The sequence below is a fragment of the Tamandua tetradactyla genome, chromosome 15, assembly GCF_023851605.1.
Source record: "Tamandua tetradactyla isolate mTamTet1 chromosome 15, mTamTet1.pri, whole genome shotgun sequence".
Lineage (NCBI taxonomy): Eukaryota > Metazoa > Chordata > Mammalia > Pilosa > Myrmecophagidae > Tamandua > Tamandua tetradactyla.
The window spans coordinates 31,255,287-31,274,716 of record NC_135341.1 but is presented as its reverse complement, the minus strand read 5'-3'; the positions used below and the strand labels follow the sequence as shown (position 1 = coordinate 31,274,716).

The 19,430-nt window shown below is 44.7% G+C and overlaps 1 protein-coding gene across 1 annotated transcript in view; it reads left to right on the top strand.

Annotated features, from left to right (window-relative positions):
* The window catches only part of CACNA2D3 (calcium voltage-gated channel auxiliary subunit alpha2delta 3), a 987,429-nt gene that overhangs the window by 15,114 nt on the left and 952,885 nt on the right, over window positions 1-19,430 (top strand). The window lies entirely within an intron of this gene.

Sequence of the window (19,430 nt, the reverse complement as noted above, 5' to 3'; positions counted from 1 at the left end):
TCCCTCCTTGTCCCCTGGGCTGTGCACTTCTTCCCATCATGGTGGATTTGCTGGCACCTCTCTGCGTATACGAGTCTGTGCTCTCTGTGATCGCAGGTTCTGACTGCTGGACCCTTGGACTCAGCTGGAAGCGAGGGTTGGCACTGGGTCCAGCCTTCCTCAGTGTGGGTGACACGAATGGAGGCTTTCTCTGCTCTAGGAATGAGGGTTTGGGACATTTTATCTTGTAAGTCAGAAGGTACCCAGGTGCACATCTGATTGTTGAAACAGTTTATTTAAAAATCACTGAATAGATTTCAAGTGGCCATTCTCCAATTTGTGAGATGGAGAGAAATTTGTTGACCTGTCACCGATGGCTTTTCTTCTTACCAAATAGGTTAGTAGGGCCTGTGCTTACCAGCCCTTTCTCAGGAAATTGTTCGGTGAACGTCAGTATGAAGGACACCATCTGCTTCCCATAAAACACTGCTTCTGATCTCCCTGGTACAAGGATTGCTCCTCCAGGGGGATGTTGGGCATAAAATTGCATTTTTTCTAAGTCAACAGCTTTCAAACTTTTGGACTGTGGCCCATAGCAAGAAATACATTTTTCCTTGTAGCTCAGTACTTACAGCCTCACATGTGAAGTGTATTTCATGAAACATGACTTAACTTTATTCCTTGCTGTGCAATATGGTCAATTCTATTCTTTTTTTTTTTTTTAGAAAGCTGACTGTGATCAATAAATTGACTTCACAAACTAATAAATATTTCTTAAAAAAAAACAGTGTTCTATTTGTTACCAGATAGAAATGTTCTATTTGTTAATTATACTAAGTTATAGTCTAGTTCAAATTTATTCTGAGAGGTGAACCATTGGTCTTTGAGATTAAACCTGTATTCTCCCCCAAAATAAATGATTGATGGTGATAGCTAATGTTTATCAGCCAGCCACGATGCTAAACTCTGTATAAATTGCATTTCACCTTCTCAAAAATCCTGTGAGATAGATGTACTCTGATGGCCCCATTTTCTAGATGAGGACGCTTGGGTTGAGAGAGTGAAATGACTTACCCAAGTTCACGCAGCTATTAGGTGGTGTTGGTGGTTCTTGAACCCAGGGCTGTGTGACTGTGAAACCTGCACTCTTAACCATGCTTACATTTATATCTTCCTGTTGACAGCAGCCACCTTAGTTGTTCTTGAATGTTACCACTGGCTGTGCAACATGGGAGGCCCAGGGAGAGGTGACCAGAATATGACATGGCCTGATAGGCATGCTAGGGAGGAAATGTGAGAGAAGAGGAACATTGGGAACCACAGGTTGAGGAGGGGTCTTAAGTACATATGATAGTTTGCTCAGCACTTTTACACTTGAAAGTGTTTTGCTTCTATGCTGTATTTTGCCTCCTTAGAACATCAACTGCATCTGGTATTTATTATTGCACCTGCTGGGCAATTACTTGTTTTAACATCTCCATCTCTGACCATAGATTATTTTTCTGAGGACAGGAATGATGCCTTGTCCTTCTTTGCATGCCCAGGCCCTGGGTGAGGAGATGCTTTGCAAACGTTTGATGAATGAGTGAGCGTATGGACAGATCCTTTCATTTACTCCTCACAACGAGCACATCGGATAGTGCTGCATCCTCAAGTTGCATTTGAGGAAACTGAACCTAAGATCATGGAGCTAGTGAGGGAGGGGCCAGGCGGAGGAGCACCAGCCCCAGATATAAGTGGGACTCTTCTGTTTGTATTTGCTTGTTTTTTGTTTTCTGAAGATTAATTTGGTTACCTTGCCCCCTCCCAAGCATCTTTCTTTTTACCATTTGAATCTGGGTTTCTGAGCTTGGTTCCCTTTTCCTTTGGTTGTTTGGGCATGAGGAAGACAGACCAAGAGTCACACAGCCTGGAGGCCCAGGTGGTTCTCTCTGGCTCTGATACTGATGGGCTCACTGAAGGTCCCTCCGTGCTGAGTCTTAGCACGGTTCCAGACGACAGTACATCCCACCCCATTTTCCATTCTGCTCCACCATGAGGTGGGCAACACTCTTGCTCTTTCCTTTTTTCATTCTGTCCTAGTGACATCCATTCTGTAACATCTGTTGCCCTGCCTTTGTCCGCACCAGGCATCTATTGGAGAAGAGGGAGATTTGGAGGTGCTACTGGTCCTACCTGTAGATGCTTGGAATCTTGAAGAGGCCACAGACCCACACCAGTGCAAACTCAATAGGCTGTGAGTTAGATTTAGCTGAGTGGCAAAGAGAAGATAAAGGAGCCCTGATATCAGAGGAGATAGAAGTGGCATATCACGTTGGTAAATTCTTCTCTACATTATTGCTGACATTACTTGCAAGAAGTCCTGTTCCACAGATGTCTTAATTTGCTAAGGCAGCTATAATAAAGTGCCACAGACTAGTTGGCTTAAACAACAGGAATTTTTTGTTCTTATAGTTTTGGAGGTTAGAAGTCCAAAACGCAGATATCAGCAGGGTCATGTTTTTTTCTGAAGCCTGTAGCGGTCTAGTGGTGGCTTGCCAATAATCCATAATTCAATCTCTGCCTCCCTCCAAATTTCCTCTGCTTTTAGGAGTTCAGTCATATGGGATTGAAATCCATTCTGATTCAGTTTAGTCTCACCCTAATAACATTTCCAAAGATCTGCTTAGAAATGGGTTAAATTCCATAGGTTTGGAGCTTAGGGCTTGAACGTGCCTTTGTGGGGGGCACAGTTCAGTCCACAGACTTGTTCTGGAGTTGTATGTGGGAACCGAACAGGCGAAAAAACGACCAAACACTTGACATATGATGATGTTCTGAGGTATTTCAGGCAGTGAGTAAATTAGTATTTTATAACCTGGTATATTCATTTCCCCTGATCCACCCTCCCTCGAATGTTGACTTAATAACACGCCTGACTAAATGATGTTAATTGCTTTAAACTGCCAAATCAAAAAAAAAAAACAAAAAAAAAAACCAAGCATTCATTCAACAAGTGTGCTGCACTCACAGCTGATGCTGGCGCCAGGGAGGAAGAGCTCTGGTCTCTTTGGGAGAGGAAGGCTGAGATGGAGTGGGAGCAGCTCAGGAAAGGGAATGTACACAGTCCAGGACACTGGTTGCTTGGGCTAGACGTAGCCAGAGGAGCCAAGGAGTTAAGTGGGTGGGCCTGGGGGCTGGGCTGTGGGTTCAAATCCTGGCTCCACCTGTCAATAGTGTATGGCTTCCAGGAGGAGCAGCTACTTAGCTTCTCCATTTCCCATTCACCTCTTCTTTAAATGGACCCTAGCTCACTGGGACTGCTGTGAAGGCTCACTTGGATCATGCATATACGATGCTTAGCTAAGTGTCTGGCATGTGTAGGCATTCACGGAATGGCAGTAACCATTATTTTAATTCTCACCATCTTTGAGCTAAATACTGACCCTCTGAGGATAGTGCAGTCACCCCATCCAGAGAACCTCAGTCCCCCAGAGGTGTTCATTGCTTGTTCTTTGCTCTATTTTTGACTCCAGTAACAGTACATGTCAGTAAATATTTGGGGAATGAATGGATGAGCATGGGGAATGACAGAATTTTTTTTTTTGGGGGGGGGGAGTGACTGAATTTTGCAAGACCTCAGCCTCAGTGAGGTCCATCTGATTACAAGGGACAGAGCAGAGGGAGGTGACATGAGGTCTGCTGTTTCCAGCCATGACGGTTAGCCTGTTGGGAGCCTGTTGACTCCTCTCCTTAGTGCTACCAAAATCCCTGGAAGAAACACCCTACCCTTGATCTAAAGGTGAAATTTGTTTGTGTGTGGTTGTTTAGAGAGTAATTATTTGGTCCATTCTCATCCTGGAGTGAAGTGACATACTGGTAACTCTTCTCTCTTTTGGGTAAAAAATATCCCTAAAAGCGCTTGTATTTTGAGTTAGTTGCAGAACCCTACTCGAATGTTGCAATAGCCCGTTTCCATCAAGGCCTGATTTGAGGTGCTTTTTCCTAGGGCTTGGTAAGGGGGCATTTTCCCATTGAGCTATACGTGCTTGTATTTATCTTGCTGTTGTGTATTGCAGTGGTGATTTAAACATTTCAACCCACTCCACCAAAAAACCCTTGTGCTGTGGTGTTGTGAAGCTTCACTGTTTCTTCCTTCTCAGATCTGTTCTGGGGGCAAGACTGCTGGACCAAGAGAGGAAGGGAAGGGGAGGCAGAGGGGCTGAAGTGTGAAGAGTAGCAAAATTCAGCCACTGACTAGTACAGTATAAATTTGAGAGATGATGGCTATTAATACTTTGCTTCTGGTGTAGCAGCTTTTAGTCCAGGGTGTCAAAATACATCAATAATACACTCTTTCTCCCTTTCTGTAGTTCATGTGCAGGAAGGAAGTGGTGGTTGTCTCTAGAGAAAACACCGCTGCCTCGGACCCTGGCTGGTTCCTGGCAAAAGCACAAAAAGTGGCTTGATTTTGATGATCTCTTTCATTCACTTGTTTGTTCATTCATCAGCTCTAGGGATCTAAGGACGAGCAAAATTAAACACAATCCACACCCTTGTGGAGATTGCAATCTAGTATGGGAATCAGGCATTTCTTAAAAACTTAGACTGATGGAGGTCTCCCTGCAGTAAGCTCTGTGAAGGAAGGCTTTGGTCAGGGTTTGGAGAGGCTTTGCTGAGGGTGTGAACTGTAGCTGAGACTGAGGGAGAGCAGGAATGAATGTGAGAGGAGGCAGAGGTCTTAGGAACACAGCCTATACGTTTTCACAGCTCAGCCTTTGCGTCTCTTGTCCCCACGGCCCCCAATTCCTACTTTTGTCCGTATGGCTGCCTGGTGAATTCTCCCCAGTCTCCACAGCCTAGTTTTTTGATTCAGGAAACAGCTTTTGCACTCCTGCCATGCGAAGGGCTCAGTGCTGGGCGCTCAGTTGCTCCTGCCTTTGGGGAGCCTCTTCTGATCTCTATCCGCTTTTGCCTTTTGCTCCTCCTTGTGCTCATTTATTTATCTTGACTTCATTATACTTGATTTCTAGTCCCTGTTTTGCTCTGCTAAGCCCACCCTTTCTCTCGGCTCCATAGGCTCTTTGAGGCCCTTTTGTCTTAATTATCTTTGTTTTTCTTGTGACTCCCTAGCATAAAGCCCTGTCATGGTGATGGTGGTGATGATGATGATGGTAACCCGCTTATGTTCATGAAACCTTTGCCACAAGCCAGATAGCATTCAATTCAGCCTAATACACATTAACTCATTTAATTTTCCCACAAACTTATGGCCAACTATTATTATCCTGGTTTAACCTCTGAAGACACTGAGGCACCGAGAAGGTTAGTTAGCTTGCCTAGGGTCACTTGGCTAGGAAGTGGTGGAGCCAGGATTCCAGGTCAGGCGTTTAGACTCCATCACCTATAAGTACAGCCAGTGCCTCCCGGGCAGGCCCTGCGTTTGGGGAATTGTACATGTGCAAGTGACTGTGCTGGTTAGTGACAGGTGTAAGGCACCCCTCTCTCAGGGTGTGCACAGGTCCAACCCCCGGTGATAGGGAAATACCCAGCTAATAGTGGCCCTCCAGTTACCATGACAGGCAGGGCATGCCTAGATTTCTGTGCTCCAGAATTTGTTCCCCTCACAGGAAGTAGATAGCAGGGTCGACACACACTTTGGTCAGGCCAGCAGCCCGCTTGGGCTCTAGCCACATTCTTTTTTCCTAGTTGTTATTTTTTTCAGAATTGAAGGAGCCGGAGTTGTCTTGCAGGTGACTCTCCCTCGAGAGGAACGCCAAGTTCATTATTACATGTGTGGGTTCCCTGTGTAATGACACAGGCTTCGAAAAATCAGTATAAGAATTTCTTTTCACAGCAGCGTTCAATCATTGATGCCAGGTGATCACTTGGGGAGGAAATAATAACTATGATAAATTTAGAGTTTTTAAATCTCGGAGTGGTGTCTATTTATCGTGGAAAATTTCAGAAATATAGATAAATAAAAAGCAAATAAAAGCAAACTGTTATCTCATCATCCTGGCCTAATCCTTATGAATATTTTGGTGTCTTTCTTTCTGTCTTTCCCCTTTCACGTGTGTATATATATTTGCATATATGAATATTTATTTCACATAAGTGGGATCATGTTTGTACCAACTATTGTATAATGGCAAAGCATTTTAGAGCTGATTCAGTCAGGGTAGGGATCACTCAAATGAATTCTTTTTCCTTTGAAAAATAAAATTCGTCATCTTTTCTTAAAAAGCTGGAAAGTACCCAGTGTTTCAAAAAGAAAAATAGCTATTCCTAATGTTATGATGCAAGAATAAGCATATTAAAATGGGCAGCATTTTTTTTTCACATTACCTAAAACTGGAATCATACTATAGATAGAAAGTTGGTTTCTATTTTCCCCCATAAGTTTATCTCATAAACATGTCCCCTTATCATTAAATAGTCCACCAAATGATTTGTTTTCTGGCTACAAAACATCACACCATGTGGATGTGGTATAACTTATGTCACCTTCCCCCCAGTGTAAGCAGCGCTCTCATAAACAACCTTGTCTGCCTCTTACGGTTCCATCGCTCTTAGGCCTTCTCCGGGTGATCCGTAGAAGTGGAGTTACTGTGCCAAAGGGTCAAACTTGATTAGAGCTCTTGATTCTTGCTTCTGCTGTGTGTGTGTGTGTGTGTGTGTGTGTGTGCATGCATTTGCCCTCTTTGCTTCTCCTGTAGCATCAGTTCTGTGCATGGCACAGTCTTGCCTGGGAGACCAGATAGGGCTGGTTGGCCTAAATGACCTTTACTTTTCCTTTGTTGTGTGAGACAACCCACCTGGCGGTTCAAAGCAAAGGTTTGGAGTCAGGCATACTGAATTCATCTCATGGCGCATCCACTCACTCGTTGTGTGGCCTGGAGCAAGCTATTCAGCTTCTCTGAGGTTTAGTTTGCCATGAGAAAAATAATATCCCTTTACTGGAGTTATTATGAGGATTAAATGAAATATTGTATGTCAAGCGCTTAGCACAGAATTGAACACCCAGCAAGGGCTCAGTAATGGCAAATGTTATTTTTATAATTTTTTTTTTTGCTATTATTCCAAACTTCAGGTTTTAGGATTATAGGAATATTTTAAAACAACTAATCTTTATACAAGTAGAGCTTTGAAAATATTCTGGAGATCAACTGTGGATTTGTTTCAACTACTCATTGTGTGGTTTAGTGAGAGGTCTTGGAGTGTCAGGTTTCACCTTAAATATCTGCTTATAGGAGCCTCAGAAGTGTTTGAATTTGTGACTTCCTAAAAGATTAGCTTTAAAAAGATAAACCATGATGTAAGTGTTGGCTGGGGGAGAGCTGGCTGCCTCCTTAATGTCTCAAATGTAGTCGTTTTAGCAGTCAAGTAAATTGAGGATAACAGTAATAATAGCAATTAACAATGACTAATTAAAATGAAGTAAGTTGCCAATTCTGTAGCAATATCTAAGCCCCTCAGTAAATGGAGATATTTGCAGGTGTGAACTTGTGCTGTGCACAATGTCAGGAGGCCAAGGCATTGCATTTTAATAATGAGGGCCCCTGGGTGCTTATACACGGAGCTCTGGAGCCTGGATGCCAACATAGAAACCATTTGATGCTAGCTTGAAAAACAGGGGTTCTAGGCACTGCAAAGAGTTGTTTTTTCCCCTTCAAGGAAGTGTCCCACTCAGCCATTTACTGTCACTACTAAAACATGTGAGAAATTAGGGGAGGGGTTTCAGGTGCTTTCTGAATGCTGAGTTGGTGGTGACCAGCAGAGCCTCATTCTGCCCCTGGGTGCGGGATCCATGACCGCCTGCTCGACTGAGTCAGGCAGACCAAGTGACTTGCCCATGTGAAGATGCCCGTCTGATTTCAATTATGGAAGATCTTCCACTGTGTCTTTTGACCATTGCTTTATCATTCCCTCCATTGTTCTCTTCTTCAGATGGATGTTGGAGCTTCTCATTTTAACCTACACATCTCTTTCACATTTTCTCTTCTCTTTCTGCATTGTGTTTTGGGCAGTTTCATCTGTTTGTCTTCCTTTTCACCCATTCCCTCTTCAGCTTGGTCTAATTTCTCTGTTTAACTTGCTTCTATTTAAAAAAAACTCAATTATTATATTTTTTATTTGAAAAATTGCTATTATTGATATTACTGTTGAAATCAGCCTGGGTTTCCTGGTCTTTAGGTCAGGATGGGACAGTCCTCTTGGCTCCCATCCACAGGCCTGTAGTGTGGACTCCTGCCCTTGGTGGGCTTCCTTTATGACACTGGCTACCAGGTATAACTATGTTATGAATTTGTTGGTTCACTTCTTTCTGGTCTTGTGTCCTCTGCTACACTGTAGGTGACCTTGACCCCTCATTTCCCTGAGCACAGGACCTGGTGCAGAGCAGGTCTGGTGCATCTAGGGATCCTGGGGACAAAGGCAGGCTTGCTAGAAGGATGCTCCTCTGGTTCCTACCACTAGAAGAGCCCAGAGGCTCAACTGCAAATGAGCAGGTAGGCCTTCCCCATCCTACAGGTGAGCAGGTAGGCCTCCCCCATCCTACAGGTGAGCAGGTAGGCCTCCCCCATCCTACAGGTGAGCAGGTAGGCCTCCTCCATCCTACAGGTGAGCAGGTAGGCCTCCTCCATCCTACAGGTGAGCAGGTAGGCCTCCCCCATCCTACAGGTGAGCAGGTAGGCCTCCCCCATACTACAGGTGAGCAGGTAGGCCTCCCCATCCTTTCTGGCCAATATGGAGCCAGGGGCAGGGGGAACAGTGTCTGTGTCTCTCTGACGTCTTCTGTGGGGAGGAGAGAGTGAGGTGGAAGAGTGTGGACACTGATGCATGTTCCCATTCTACAGGCCCGCATGTGAATGGAGGGGGTGTGGCCCTGTGTGTCTGGGGGATGAGAGTGTCCCTGCACATTTCCCTTTTAATGAGTGAGCGCCCTCCAGCACAGTGCCCTCTATGCATCTGGCAGAGCCTAAGGGAAACAGCATGGAATATGGCGTCTGTCTTTAGATAACCTGTTGACTCCCTGGGAGCCTCAGTGTTCCCATCTCAAGAAATAAGATGCTGGTCATGCCTGCCTGGAAGGAGGTTGCTGTGAGAATACAGTGGCTCCTGGTGGCACTTTGTGAGTTAGTCTGGGGTGGGGTGGGGTGCTTAGGCCTTGGTGGGGGTTGTCCAGACTACAGCCCCTCTGTCTCATGGGAGGAAAGCAGCCCCAGAACATGCTCAGAGCCCTTGCCTTCCCTGCAGGCCAGACTGGGCAGGGCCCCCCACTCAGAGCACTTGGCTCTTCCTTCGACCACCATCACTGCTCCAGCAGTGGGAGTCAGGACTGCAGATGGATTGTGCAAAAACCAAGTGGACTCTTTGATTCCTGCCCCTTGACCCCTCCAGGTGACGGATGCCCTTTGCTGGCTGGATCAGCTTTTGACTGTCTGTCTTCCCACTGACCTTCTGTTGTTCTGTTATGTAAATCTCTTCTCTCTTCATGAAGGAAACAGCCAGCTGGCTGAGACGGTTTATAGCCTAGCAACCTAGTGTGGAGACTGTTCACTCCTCTGCTGAGGACAAATTGAGGATCCTGTGGTTAGCTCGGTGGGAGTCCTTTTGGAGAAGACTTGGAGCTGGAGGCCCATTTCCTCCGCAGCCGCGTTCTGAGTTCTGACTCGGCAGGCTGGGCGAGGCCTGGCCCGAGGCTTCTTTCCCCATTCTCAGGGGGCTGCAGCTGGTGCCCTCCCCGCCATGTCTCTGCTGTGGTCTCCCCAGCAGAATTACATGTGTCAAGGATTTTCTGTGGGCAGGGCAGTGGGCGGTGTGCTCTGCCATGAATTTATATTAATTAATTCATTTAATCCTCACCACCTCCCTCTGAGACAGGAGCACTCTTATTATGCCTCTTATACAGACAGGGAGACTGAGGCACAGCCAAGTTAAGTGATTTGCTCAAGGCCTCCCAGTCAGTAAGTGGCTCTAGAGAGGAGGCAGCAAGAGGGTAATTAAGTTAATTAGCTTTAAACGAAAGCAGGAGGAATTTGAGTGAGACAATAATGATGATGGCGATGATGTGGAGACCATTCTCAGCCTCCATGTGCTGTTTGGAGGGCCTCCTATTCCCCCCCCCCCCCACTGCTTTCTCCCAAGGTCTACAAGGAACAGACACCAGTTCTCATTTTACCACTGAGGAGGCTTAGGGAGCTGACTGGCCAGGGGACCGTGGGGAAAGAGCAGGTGGGATTTGTGCTCGGAGCTGCCCTCTCCTTGCTGTTCTGTGCTGGTTCAATACCCACAATGTGTTCCTCACCTTGAGGACTCTGGGTTCCCCATTCTGGCTCCAGAGTTATTAAGGTCTGATTCATCTAGCAGTGAAAAATAATCCACATCCCAGAGAATGTTTAGGGAAGAGTATGGCAGGAGAACTCAGCCCATCCTCCTTGCCACCTCTCTGCCCCTAAGGGAGCAAGAGTGTTCCACGTCCCCATGGGATGTGGCAGGGGTGGGTGGCGGCAGAGGGACCAGCGTTATCAAGGTCTTGGTGATGGCATCCGGCTATGCACCCAAGAGCCTGCTAGGGAGCTGGGGACGTCACCCCTCAGAGGGCGCAGGAGCTGGGTGTCCCCGCAGGGGAGGCGACAGCTCGCTTGGGTCCTCTAAGGTGCTGTGCTCCTGCTTCTCATCCTCTCGTTGTCTTCTGTCCCAACTCCCAGCTGGCTCTGTGACCTTGCCGCCCTTGGGATCGTAGGTTTGGGGATCTGCTCCCCCAGGGTTGGGGACACACCTGGTCTTTCTGAGCCGCCCATGCCTCTGAGTCTCTCGGGGGAAGATGCTGCTGGATTCTCTGGGGAAACCGTGGCTGGGGCCCCCTCTGCCCTCTTCCCCGGCTTGTCAGACCCTGGTTCTTGCCTGCGATTGCTGCAGTTCGTCACAGGGTGGCAGCAAGAGGCAGACACGGAGGCTGTGGTTGTCTCTGTTGTAGCCTTGGACAGAGCTGGGCCGGATGCTTTGGTCTCTGCCGTGGCCGTGGTGTGAGCTCAGCATCACTCATGGCCTTTTCCTGCTTTCACTGCAGGTCCAGGGGAGAAAGGAAATTCCCTCTTTTTAGTGAATAATGTTAATAATGTATTCTGAGTTCTAATTAGTCTTTTCTCCATCCCAAACTGTAACTTTTCAAGGGAACCAGTGCACACCTACCAAAAAAGGTGACAAATAAATATCAAGGAAAGAGTCAGAGCTGAGAGTTCACTGGAAGTACAGCTCGCGCACTGTCCGCTGGCTCTGTCACACAGATTCTGCTTCATTCCTCAGGGCTTTTGTGTCCTCATCTGTAAAATGGGATGTCAGTAGCATCAGTGCCATGAGGCCCAGTGAGGAGGGAGGAACTTGTGCATTTAAGGCAGTCGGCATCGTTCTGGGCACTGTTAGGCCTCAGGGAGCCATTAACTTCTCTGGTTCTTTAAAAGTGGGTATTTGACATAAATGGTATAGGTGAAAGAAATCAGAGGATCCCTTGCTTGGAGAATTTCCCAGTAAGTTCTGGTCAAAGAGAGACCAACATAGAACCTTTCCTTCTATATCTCTCTTTCCTGTTGTTAGCAGGGTTTCATGGTAGAAGCAGCAACAGACTTTGGAGCCAAACAACCTCGGTCAAATTTCACAGTCTGTGTTACCTTGGGCAAGTTGCACCACCTCTCTGTGCCTTCATTTCTTCACTGTAACCCGGGGATAATTTTTGTGAGGGTGACTGTGCTAGTGCCGCTTTTAATTTTCTGCTTGAGAGCCATGGTGGGCTGTTCCAAAGGCTTCAGGAAAGGTTTGCCATTGGAAGGTTCTTATAGGGTGAACTCCCTTCATGGCCTGTGGTTCTCCTTCAGGTGCCCCAGGGGCTCTCTGCTCTTCTTTGGGAGGGCCCTTCTGGATGTCCCCTTCATTTTTGCCACCTTTCGTGTGCAGCACACGGTACTAGGATGCACCGGTGAACTGTGGTGCTTCTCTTTGAATTGCTCACAAGATCATGGGAGAGGGAGACATGGAATCAAAATTGCGAACATTTGGCAGATGCCTCAGAGTACAGGTCAGGGTCTTAGAGAGAAACGCCACCTGGTTAAGTCTCCCTGGGGTGGCCCCAGGGTGCAGGAGACCTCAAAGAGGAGGGTGGCTGTTGAATTGGGACTTGGCAGCTGGGATGGGCTTGCCAAATGGAGAACGCATCCCAGGCTGGGGGTAGTTTGGGCTCTGGCATGTTCTGGGGAGGCTGGCGTGGCGTGACAGCTGGCCCTGTCTGTGGGTAGAGAGAAAAAGGAGGAGCTCGAGCTGGCTGGGTGGGTGGGGGCCAGGCATGGTGGCCTTGTTCCCATGCAAAGACGGAGGCGTTAACCATCAGTGTGTGTGTGTGTGTGTGTGTTGGGAGTGGGTGGGGGTGGGATTTGATCCGTGCTGTGCTGTAGGACTATGACTCAGGCACCAAGAAGTTCGGGGCACAGGAGGAGGCCGGGAGCTCGGAGAGGCAGGAAGGTTTCCCCAGGCTGAGTGTTGAGCCCTAACTGAGGCAGTGAGAACAGGTAGAGCAGGCTCCTGGGAGACCACGTGGAGGCAGAATCCAGGCCAGTCCCTAACGTCTGAGGGCTTAGGGCAGGAGCACAAATGGATGTCCCAGGCCGGTGGCCTGACCCCTCCCCCCTCCTCTCTCTCCCCTCCCCCAGTTCAGTCGGCACTACGAGGGGCCGTGTGCACATGTGTGGACACCCCAGCTTGTACGTCTGTGCTTCCTCCACGCTCCCTTTCCACAGCCAAACACCTTTTGGCCACCTCTGATTTCAGGCTGCCTGTGCTGGCAGTGCTGTGTGCCCTTGGGAGGAGCAGCTGGGGAAGGGGCTGCAGGCAGGCTTTCAGTGACCTGGTGGTCTCATGAGCCAAACGAGGAACACAGGAATAGGAGCAGTGTGTAGGGAGAAGATGACACACTTAATTCCAGGCATGTTGAGTTTAGGGTGCTCACAGGTCATCCTGGTATACCCCCTGTTCTCTGGTGTTTATCAGAAATCACGTTAAGGGGAAGATGGATTTGGTGTCTGGTTCTTGACTGGGCTCTGCATTCATATTATTTTAATAACAGAGTGTGCTCTCCTGGAGGAACTTTCCCTCTCTCTCTGTGAAATAGACACACACTCATACACACACAGAGTGAAAGCAAATTTGACCTTCTTTGGGGAAGTGCAGTTTTGAGGGTCTGCATCCCTCTGTAAAAATAATAATAATAATTAAAAAATAAATGAAAGGACTTCTGGTGTTTCCTGGGAAGAAAAAACAAAACACAACTATACAAAAAGCCCCTGGAACTTCAGTGAGTTAAGATGCATTTTGCCTGCTGGGAACTGAATTTGTCATTTGCTAGTTTCTGTCTTTCAGCTTCTTCTTTCGGTGTTAAAGATCTAAGCTTTTGGGAAATGCTTTGAAGATTTGAAGGAAAAACATAATGAAAATGACAGGTAGATGGGATTAAATAAAGCCCAGGTCCCCTCCCTTAGCCTCCTTCCCTCTCTGAGAACGTGAGGTGGGGGTTGACAGGCCCAGGCGCCCATTTCAGCCTTGCTCCTTCCACCGAGTGTGCCAGGATGTCAAAGCTGGGTGTGATGCTGGGACCTCTGAGAGCCTCTACGAGGACTCACAGAAGGACCTGGGATTGACAGTGATAGACTGTCAATACAATTTCTATTGTAATTACTATAGTTTAGCTCCCTTATATGGTAGGGCTTTGGGGAAATTACCCTGGTAGAGGCATGACTCATATATTAAAACAAAAATACTGCAGAAGAGTATCCAAAATGAGAATTCTAATTCAGGCAGAAGGATTAGGAAATATTCTAAGAGGAGCTTATTTTTGAATTAGGTACAGAAAGGATACTTATGGTTAGAAAAATGGGTGAATGGATGGATGGTTGGGTTTATGAATGGATGAATGAATGAATGAATAGATGGATGGCTGAATGGGTGGGTAGAGGGATAAGTGGAGGGAGAATTGGAGGGGTGGGTGAATGGATGACTAGGTGAATGGACAGATGAGTGGTGGATGGCTGGCTGGCTGGGTGGATAAGTGGATGTTTGGATGAGCAGATGGATGGATGCATAGAGGGAAGGAATAAGAGGAGAGGTAGTGAAGGGATGGGTGAGTGGATGGATAGTTGGGTGAATGAATGAATGGATGGATGGATGAGTGGATGGATGGGTAGATAGATGAATGGATGGAGAGAAGGAAAGGAGGATGGGTGAGCGAATGAATTTTTCCTTCAAACACAACTAGCTCCTTCAAACAACTTTGTGTTCTCCTGTTCTCACAGGCTCTATAATTCTTAGTCATTCTCCTGGGCAATTGTCCTGTCCCCTTACATAAGTACCTATATCCACTCACTTTGCCAACGCTGGGACAGTGAGCAAGGTCACTTGGGGCAGTGTGACCCCAGTTGAGAGTTATTTTGATGAGGCAGTGCTGAGGAAATGGCCAGGTCATGGACCGGGAACTTATTTGCCCCCAGCTGTTAGCATATTTATCCTTTTGTGATCTATGAAGTGCTACCTTTCTCTTTAGCCATTCCTGTGCAGACATGGTTCTATTCACAAACTACTTACAGCCTTGTTTTCTGGACTCTACTCCATCCCTCTGCCTCCATTGCCCACACCCCTCCAAGAAGAAATCCTTTTTCCCCAATATTCCTGGCATATTTATAGGTCCTGCTCAAAGGTCACGTCCTCTATGAAACCTCTGCCAAGCTCCTTGAAGGGGTCACACTTACAAGTGTGTTTACGCTGCCGTGATTCTGCAGGGCTTGTCCACACCGCTCCCACAGGCTTGGCCCCTACATCAGGTAGTGTGATGATCCAAGTTTACTTGTGTTTGGTTCTTTGTGCACTTGGCGTCTCTCTCAGGGTATGGAGCTCTTCCTAGAAGACAGAGACCTCTGCTTCTCCCCTGTCTCCCACAGGGCCAGGCACCAACACGTAGTGAGTAATATTTCAGATTTGAAACGAATGACATTAAACGAAGCATATTCTCATCTCAGAAGAAGGACATTGTTCTGTGGCTGAGTTTGTACAAAATGCCACACCTAGCATGTTTTGGATTTTGAGTTTGTCCTTGTTTCCTTAAAAGCTGCATTTCTAGGGGAAAATTCTTTTTGTTTGGTAGAATTTAAATTGGTACTCAATTTAAATTGGTACATTTTAAAAATCCGTTAGAGAGTTTGGCTTCTTTTCAAAACCTTCTCTGAGTAAATGCATGTGAACTGAACTCTCGCACAGTCTAGCACTTAGTAGGTGCATCAGATATTTTTTAGAAACTAAATTAATTTTTCCTGGAAGTTTTCATTTGCCCACACTGCGGCTGGAGATGTCATGGGGTGGGATATGGACAAACTGAGAAAGAAGTGACTCCCTCAAGGCCCCGGAGAATGAAGAGGCAAAGAGAAAATGAAACCACAGAATATAATCATCCCTTCTCTTCTTAATTTTTAATAGTGTTTATGGAGCAAAACACTTGGGAGAATATTTTAAAGAGGCATTTATAGATATTTTGAAGTGCAATCTATGATTGATCTTTTTAATACCAGAAGAATTTTTATCTAAGTGTGAAAAAAAATGTGGCTGTGTGATTTGGTGCTTATTTATTGTGAGCAGGTTGCCAAGGCTGCCCCTCCTGCTTCATGAATTGCTGGGGAAACAAAGAGAGGCCTTCTAGAAAGGGACTGTACCTAACTTGAACCCATGCAGGAGACACTAATGAGCAGCCAGGAGTCCATGGCCTTGGGGGAGTTTTATCACATTAAGTTTCCTCATAAGCTCATTGCATTGTATAAAGGGGTCACAGGTCCATTGAGACCCCAGGCTCCTTTTGGAGGAGAATGTAGGTAGGTTCTTCTGTACTGAGGACCCATAGACCGTACAGGACAGGTGATGTCAGGTTATAGAGATCTTGGTAGCTGTGACCTTGGGCAGGTTAACTCACTATTCTGGGCTTTAATCCGTGTCTGTAAAAAGAGGGCAGTGTTCTCCTGGGGAAGGGTAAGCTCACATATGTAAGCACTGACCACAGTGCTTGATAGGGCAACAAATTGATGTTGGTGACTTCTCTGAATCCCTTAGTTAGGTTGGTGAAAGGAAATGGGAAAGGAGAAATGCACACATATTTCTTTCGGAATCAAAATGAATATGCCACGTGTATTTGGATTAGAAAAGAAGTAAAACAATCTTCATTTGCAGATGACATGGTCTTGTGTATAGAAAAGACTAAGGAATTCACAAAAAAATTTATTAGAATGAAGAAGTTTAGCAAGACTGCAGATTCCACTAGTGATCAATGAAAGGGGGTGGTAAGGGGTATAGGAAAAAAAAATAGGGGGAACAAAGATGAAAATATATTGGGTAGATGGAAATGTTAGTGGTCAATGAGAGGGAGGGGTAAGGCTTATTGTATGTATGAGTTTTTTCTTTTTATTTCTTTTTCTGGACTGATGCAAATGTTCTAAGAAATAATCATGGTGATGAATATACAACCATGTGATGATATTGTGAGCCATTGATTGTATACCAAGTATGGAATGTTCATATGTTAGGAATGTTTGTGCTTGTGTTTGTATATTTTGTCAATAAAAATATTTTTAAAAAATGAATATGCTAACTGAGGAAGAGGTGCACTCTAGGTTTGTGGTACTTGTGAAATAACTTAAATCTCATTCATTCAATTAAAACTTTTTTAGTATCTCTGTGTGTCAGGTGCTGTACTAGTACTGTTGTTTTGAATGAAGAACAAGGCAAAATGGCCTCAAGGAATTTAGTTGTGGGGGGAGGGGGAGGAGATAAATAGATAGTAAAGAAAGAGATGTAGCTAAAGAAGATATACCTTTAAGGAAGGCTATAATTCACCTTTTGAACTTTTTTTGGGGGGGTATATAGTCAGAAAATCTAACCTGGGTCTCCCGCATGTAAGGTGAGCGTTCTACCACTGAACCACCTGTGCACCCTCACCTTTAGAACTTTTAAGCATTACAGTAGAAATTCGATTTATATTGTAAACTGCTATGTGTATATATGTATGAAGGAGTATTTTCCTTATATGTGCATTGCACTGATATTTTTATCATATTTTAAAAATAATAGTTCCAACCCACTAAATTAACTTCTTTACCTATTAATGGGATGCCACTTGTAATCTCAAAAACTTCCATAGAGCAATATCTATCTCCTGGAATTTGACTGTTGCACTTTTTACAATATAGTGAAACACACTATAAAAGTATTTTAGGGAGTTCGTTTTGGGAAGCATGGTTGTCCAGCCAATGAAGAATTAGAGTCTAAGTAATGTGGTAGACTATAATCGAATCCCAAATTCTAGTCCTAGGCATATCCTTTAGCTCCAAACTATGGGAGTTTGATTCAGTGTATGATTACTAGGGCATATGACTTAAACATTTCTAGAGTTAAATGAACAAAATGACCCTTTTAATCCAACTATCTAATTTGAATGCTATTTCCCATTCAAAACATGATTTTCTCTTATTCAAATTCAATAAACTTTTGCTAAGTTACTACTATGTACTACTATATATGTAATTTATATATATATATATAAACTCTTTCATTTATTCTAAGCACTTAAATGCAATAACTCGTTTAATTCTCACAATGACCTAATTAGGGAGATACTGTTATTACCATCATTTTACAGGGAAGATCCAAGGCTCGGGAAGGTTAAGTAATTGGCTCAAGATCAAGTGCTGCTGTCACATTCGAATCCCGAGCTCTGGACTTTGGAACCTGCATTTTTTACCACTGTGCTACCTTTTAAAGCAGTATATTGTATGTCTCAAATGCCCCTTGTTCTTTTTCTTCCCCTCCTGAATTATTGTTGCTTTCCCATATTCAGCTGCAACATGACTGTTTAATTTTTTCTCTTCTGGGAAGTCTGTCTCAAGGATGGCCACAGACTTTTAAGCACCCCTGCTTTGGTCCCCTCTCTGGGCTTGTTTACCCTGCCTGCCCTGCAATTTCTGGCCAAGTGAGGTTTGTCTAACCTGATTTTGAGGTAATATGGCATTATATTGTACAACTTCATTTAAAAAAATCTGTGATATTGGTGCATATGCAGAGTTCAGTTCCATTCCATCAAACAAACGAACATGACAGCCTCTCCTTATCTGAGATCCATGCCATGTTTTCATACTTCTGTCATTTGGTTTTATTTTCATGGCTTTGATGATATTTACTGTTTTTCTATAAATCCATTTACTTTTTTTCAAACTTCAATAAAATTATTTAAATGGAAACCTTAAATAAATGTTGTAAAAAAATAGCTAACCATTATCACTTCCCATAGTGGAAGTAACGGCCATGAAAACAAAACAATAGTCTTAAATTCAAGCTGCATGTTTTTGTGTGCTGAAACCTCTTTGTTTGAGTCCTGCTCTCTTTTTAAAATGGGACTTGGAGAGATGTTTTCATGGATCAGGGCTATGCTAGGTTATGCTGCTGTAAAAAATACACCTTACATCTCAGGGAAGAGGAAAGAAACGCTGGAGAATGTCCACTGGTTCTGCCTGTCTTGGTTTGAAAGGTACATGCGTAACTTCTGCTCATTCATTGGCCAAAACCATTTATGTGGTCTCAGCCTAACTGCAAGGTACATTGAGAAACAGAGGAACATTTGGATATTTTGTTAAAGATAGACTTACATATAACATTTTAATATTTTTTTCCCCTTAAAAAAAGAAAAAATAAGACCTGAAAGCAAGTTGTAAAGAGAAAAACTCCCTTGTGGTTTAGATGAGGGTTTTTTTTTAGACCTGTCTGTAGCCTTTATTTTTTTAAACAATGTCTTTATTGAGATATCGTTGTGCATCATACAGTCCATGCAATATATACAATCAGTGGTTCACAATATCATCACATAGTTCATGATCATTTTTAGAACATTTGCATCACTCCAGAAAAAGAAATAAAAAGACAAAAAGAAAAAACTCATATATTCCATACCCCTCACTCTTCCCTCTCATTGACCACTAGTCTTGCAGTTTACTTAATTTTTCTTTACCCCTTATCCCCCCTATTTTTTATTTATTTTTTGTCCTTATTTTTTTCACTCATCTGTTCATACCCTACATAAAGGGAGCATCAGACACAGGTTTATATGATCACACGGTCACACTGTACAAGCTATATAGTTATACAATTGTCTTTAAGAATCAGGGCTACTGGAATACAGTTCAACAGTTTCAGATACTTCTGTCTAGCCTCTCCAACACACCACAAACTAAAAAGGGATGTCTGTATAATGCATAAAAATAACCTCCAGAATAACCTCTTGATTCTGTTTGAAATATCTCAGCCACTGAAACTTTATTTTGTCTCATTTGTCTCTTCCTACTTTTGGTCAAGAAGGTTTTCTCAATCCCATGATGCTGGGTCCTGGCTCTTCCCAGGAG